The sequence below is a fragment of the Peromyscus eremicus genome, chromosome 19 (assembly GCF_949786415.1).
Source record: "Peromyscus eremicus chromosome 19, PerEre_H2_v1, whole genome shotgun sequence".
NCBI lineage: Eukaryota > Metazoa > Chordata > Mammalia > Rodentia > Cricetidae > Peromyscus > Peromyscus eremicus.
In genome coordinates, this window is record NC_081435.1 from 36,121,332 (window position 1) to 36,127,331 (window position 6,000).

A 6,000-nucleotide genomic window follows, 5' to 3' on the forward strand; every position below is an offset into this window, starting at 1 on the left:
CGGGTGTAATAAGAATATAAAGTTTGCTGTGGCAAAAGGCTAACCAAGGACCATATAAAAAAGGAAGACAAGTTTTCATTAGGAAAAGCCATGAGTTAGTCCTCAATTAGCTTCTGCTTGTCATTCTCTTGACTGAAACAGCAAGTTCCTTTGAACTCAGGAGCTGGAGAGTTGGCTCAGTGGGTCATACTTGCATTTATAAGCACAAGGACCGAAGTCTGGATCTCCAGCACTCAGGTAAAAGGCTGGGTAGGGGAGAGTGTGTGGCCTGTAGTCTCAGAGCTGAGCAACAGAGACAAGAGGTTGCTGGGAACTTGCTGGCCAGTCAGCTCAGCCAATCATTGAGTTCTAGATTCAGTAAGAGGCCCCATCTCAAAGAACAAGGTGAAAGGGATTGAAGAAGATGCCTGACATTGACCTCTGACCTCTACAGGGGCACACATGGGCACAAGCATCCCCACATATGCACATATGCAGACACATACATACTCCCTCCACCCATGTGAAACTATGAATTCGTTCTCTCCCCATCCTACATAATGCCAGCATCTTATAGAGACACAATTGCATGCAACAGTTTTATCTGTTTCTCAAGTGAGTATCACTCTGTGATTTGGGCATGTATGAGCTATATTTCATAGTACCAATAAGAATGAATATAATTTTCTGAGTGGATACATTTAGCTTAGGATTCCAGATAGATCTGGGGAAATGGCAATTTTGTTTTCTGTAATCAAAATTTATACATAATGGCAATACCTGCCTCTTCTTATGAAGGCTGTAAAAAACCAGACAGGATTCATTTACAATTCATTTATAATGTTTCTATGTTCATATCTATTTTCATTAATTATGCTTGCTCAGGTTGGTGTATACTCACTCATGGACATGAAGATTAAAATTCACCTGGAAATATCTACTAAATATAAAGTTAAAAAAAAAAATCGGGGCTGAAGAGATGGCTCAGCAGTTAAGAGTCCTGAGTTCAATTCCCAGCAACCACTGGTGGCTCACAACCATCCGTAATGAGATCTGATGCCCTCTTCTGGCCTGCAAGCATGCATGTAGGCAGAATACTGTATACATAATAAATAAATAAATCTTAAAAAAAAAAAAAAAAAAGAAAAAGAAAAAAAAATCAGCCCGCCGGTGGTGGCACACGCCTTTAATCCCAGTACTGGAGAGACAGAGCCCGGTGGATCTCTGTGAGTTTGAGGCCAGCCTGGTCTATAGAGCGAGATCCAGGACAGGCACCAAAACTACACAGAGAAACCCTGTCTTGAAAAAACCAAAAATAAATAAATAAATAAATAAAAATAAAAAATAATAATAATAAAAATAAAATAAAATAAAATATAAATAAGTAAATCAAAGAAGACATGCTTTGTTTAGAAGTTCACCTATCTGACATGCTAGGAAATGAACAGTCTTGCAGCCCATCCTAATTTGCATGTCCTTGGTTTGTTAAAGATTTAGAAGGAGCACTAGATGGGTACCCATTGGCCATTGCAATGTTGTCTGTACATGTGCTATAGAATCACCGAGTCTGTGACTATGTTTTTGGGTAACCTGCTGTGTCTCAACAGTTTCAGCTCCCTGGAGGTATTTTTGGTTCTCCCCAAGAAAGTCAGGAACCAGGGACTCCTATACCTTTCTCTGTCCTTGCTTAGATTAAAGTCAGAGCGCCTTTACTGCTGCAGCGGGACTGTGCACAATGGCGCTCCTGTAAGCATAGGGTGGACCCCTCGGTGTAGCTCTGTGGAGCAGGGGTCTCTAACAGAACTCTGAAACAAGCAGCGAAGCTCTTTTACTACCTGATACCCTTATTTCAACAAAAGCTGCATTAAGGTTTGCCTAGACCGACGGCCTTTGTGGAAAACCAGCTTTTAAGTAAATACCATAAACCATTCTTAATGCCACTTTAGTATGAGAGGGTCCCCTTCGACGTGTGTGGCCGAACTTGAAGTTGCTTTAACTCCTAGCTCTGAACCCCGCATGTGGAAGTGATTGTGAGCAATGGGAGCAGCTGCAGACACAGGGTGGAGGCTCGGCTCGGCAGCAACACCCAAAGCTGGTCCTGGAAGCCACGGAACAATGTCAGGTCTGTTGTCCAGGAATGTATTCTCCACACAGTGGTTTCCTGAGCCAAGAGGTGCAGGCAGTAACAGGCTGAAGGTACAACCAACGTGGATACCTTCGCTGTTCTATGCAAGATTTATTCCTCCCTGGTGAGATTTTAAGGGGATGCACATCCATTCATAGACAGCATCTAGTAGGTGATGTAGGTAGGAGGGGTAATTTCATGCACACACAGCTTTGAACAGTCAACACCTCATCTTGAGTAAATGACATGTTGGGACTATAAAGGCAGAAGAGAAAAATAAATTGGGTGATGTGATTAAATGGTTAATGGAAGTTTAACATTTTTGCTAAAATGCACCAGGCAGCTATATTTCTGGGAGACATGGTTTTGCCAGGGACAAAGATCTGGATCGTGTGCTTCCTTCATCAAAATCATCCTCAAAGAAGGTGGTTTGCATGAGTAACACTGGGATAATGATGACCAGCCGACTGGAATATCAGTGACAAAGTTACCAACTCATCCTAAACCTCTGTTTTCACTTTGGGATTATTCTGGGTGCTGGCAGATATGTCTGAACTTAGACCATCTACTTGTCTGGACTGAGTTTCTCTTCCTGCCTCCATGCTGTCCCTCCAAATAAGTCTGTAGTGGGTCCATGGCAGGGAGGGTGGCTTCTCCCAAAGCTCCTCTGGAGAGCTGCATGCGCAGGTGGGATCTATCAGTCAGATTTTTAGCTTGAAAGATCATCTTTACGTCTAAGGTAAAACTTGCCTCTCTAATATTCTGCAGTGATTTTCTTATCTGGAATTTAGATTACCAAGACCATCTGGGGACATCTGTGAGGCCTGTTGTTCTATTTTGGAAATAGGTATCTAGCTATATGTCTGGAGAATTCTCCTTCCTCCTCTACTTTATGGGCCATATTTTCGAAGTCCAATTTAAAAACATGGAGTAGGTTAACCTCAGCATAAATCTGAGGCGCACAAGATGCTTTCAGTTAGCCCCTGACTTTAGTAGGAAACTTAAAATGGCCAAGTCTTCAGAAGTATTTTAGGTTGAAGAATAAAAACAGACACGCCAAAAGAAGATTTGCCAAGCTTATAAATACGTAGGCGTTAAGCCCCCTTCTACATAAACCAAATATAAACGGAAAGACAATGAGTAAACCACACACATAAACAGACACAGTCCCCAGTGGGTAAGTCATAAAGATCTGACAGCAAGGACCACATGCCTTTAAAACTCAGACTTTCCACCCAAGTAATACGGTACTTGTCCCAGGTTTACAGTAGGCCCTTCCACTCAGCATCCTTGGCACTATACAGAGTCATGTGCTGTCCTACTCTTGTGTTTGGGCTCTTGGCGAATGCAGCTACTCACAATGAGAACAGCTTTTGAGTGTCGTTCAGACCCCTGGCAGGGCTTAGGTTGTATAAAACAAAGATTTGTAGCTCTTTGGGGATGTTAGATGTGTTTAAAGCAAAATACCTTCTCTCTTCTTTCCAGGACTCGCATGTGGGGAATGAATCCCAGAGCAGGGAGAGGATGCAAGCACGTTCTTCCTTAGGGTACCAGCACATTTCCCAGAGGTCTGGAGAGTAGGTGAGCAAAGTTAGATAGCTGATGGATGGTCCTTCATCCACTGCAGCAAGGCCTGAGCTTTGCTTTCACAGTGTAAAATAATGTCACATAAACACACATGTGGAATGTCACCAGCCATCCTTTTCCAGTATCAAATGCAATGACATGTGAAATTATTAAGAACTACAAATCACTGCATAATGTTATTGCCGTTATGGGAAGGAAGGACCTTTACCATCTTGCCCTGTGATTGCAAGTTGGGTTTGTAGAAGGTGTGTTTCCACAGTACAGAACAATTCTTTCGTGTTTGCTGCATGGTCTACTGACCTAAGAGCTGAATGTATCCAATTTTGGTCAACATAGATTAAAACATCATTCTGCCGGGGTGAATCCCTGGGAGTTGTTCCGTGGAGGATGGCAAGCTGAAAGGCAATGGCACTTCCTCATAGCGCTCACACCTTGAACTCTTTCCCCAGTTTCTTTGACTGCTTTGGTATGCAAGGGCCCCCGCTGTGACAAGTGTGTTATTGCTTTGCAGGGGAAGGCGGGCAGCCCAGCAGGGGGGTGTGAACAGAAAAGCCAGTGAATGTGAGGGCAACTCCCATGCAGCCCGCCATCCGGTGGCCTTGCTGTGAGTGATTGCCGACAAGCCCTTCTGAAGCAGTAGCTCTTTCCAAGAAGCAGGTGAAATACGCGGCAATTACCAGGACAGCCGCAGAACGCTTTACAAAAGGGTGGGAAGGCAAGGCACTTTACCTTGCTTGGAATGACTCGGGCTCAATAGCTTTGCATAGCAACGGAAAGGCTTATTGACCGGAGTTAAAGACTTCAGGAAGAGGGCAACTGTTCTCTGGGACAGTCACACAAGCAGAGTCATTAGTCCCCTGCAGGGAAGTGTGAAATTGTCCTGTCTTGGGGTTAACTTGTGTGGCCCTTCTTGCAGCCCCTTAGCCTGTAACAGAACAGATCCTTCCATGTCATCCGTGGGTCCGGGGCCCCACATCGTCAAAGCAGTTGAGGTCCCAAGGCCACTTCTTTACCAGGTGGCCTCATTCTTTATGCTGTGTAGTTGCATAGTTAGCTATAGAGAGCCACAGGTTCTGAGGCTGAGGAATGAGCATCCCTGAATCTCATCCCTGTCCCTCTCCCTTTCATCCCTTCTGTGGATGGAGGAGAGGAAGCCACATGTATTTTTTAGATACATGGGTTCTTTCACACCATTTGAGAGGGTCCATCTTAATTTATAAAGTATAAAGGAATGCAGATAATTTTCCTGAGACATGTTTATGACCCTGTAACAACAGGACTTTGGGCTTGGCTTTAGAGTTGCTTCCTCTGGTGTCAAGAGAAGGAGAAAAACTTCTGAGGGAACTGTCAGCAAGTCTGATTAGCAGACCCAGTGTCTTGGGTTGATTGGGTGAAACCCACATAAAAAAAGCAAAAAGTGGAGACTTAGAACATACGCAAAGGTTCATTTTTTTTTCATTTTTCTTTATTAAGAGATTTTCTACTCACTCCACATGCTATCCACAGACCCCCCCTCTTTCCACTCCCCAGCCCTCTTTCCCAAGCCACCCCACATCCCCACATCCCCCAAATCGAGGTCTCCCATGGGGAGTCAGCAAAACCCAGCACACTGAGCCTAGGCAGGTCCAAGCCCCTTCCCACTGCACCAAGGCTGTGCAAGGTGTCACACCACAGTCACCGGGTTCCAGAAGCCTGCCCATAGACCAGGGACAGATCCCGATTTAATTAAGCTGCCATAGCTCCCTTTTAACAAACAATATCAAGCAGCTGATTTGATCACCCCTCTGGAGCCCTGGTTTCTCTGCCCGGAAATAAAGTGGATAATGTTGACCTAAGAGGAAAACAACCTGGAAACAATCTAAGTGCCATAAGTAAGGGAGGAGGTAAGTAAATGGCTGCACACTGGAGTGTGGTGGAGCACACAGGGTTTAAAAATCGAGAGGGGCATATGTGCTGGTGTGGAAATACCTAAAAATATTAGGCAGATAAAAGCAAGGTGTTGCACAGTGGGTATATTAAAGTTCCTTTTGTGTGGAGAAAAAAGTGCACAGGGAGCTAGGTGTGCTAGTGTGCTCCCGAGGAGTGAAGGGGAGGCTACTTAGACACATGTCACAAGCTGATGACGGATGAGAAATTCGGGGTGAAGAGGAAGGTTTGCTGCTTTTGTTTTTTTAATTTATAGTTTTCTCGGTTCAGATTTTCTAGCTTGAACTGTGTTGAACTGTGTATTATGTACATAATTTGATTATGGATCGTTCATTTTTTTTGCTTTTATATTGAACTATTTCTCGTGATGTGTATGTGTGCAC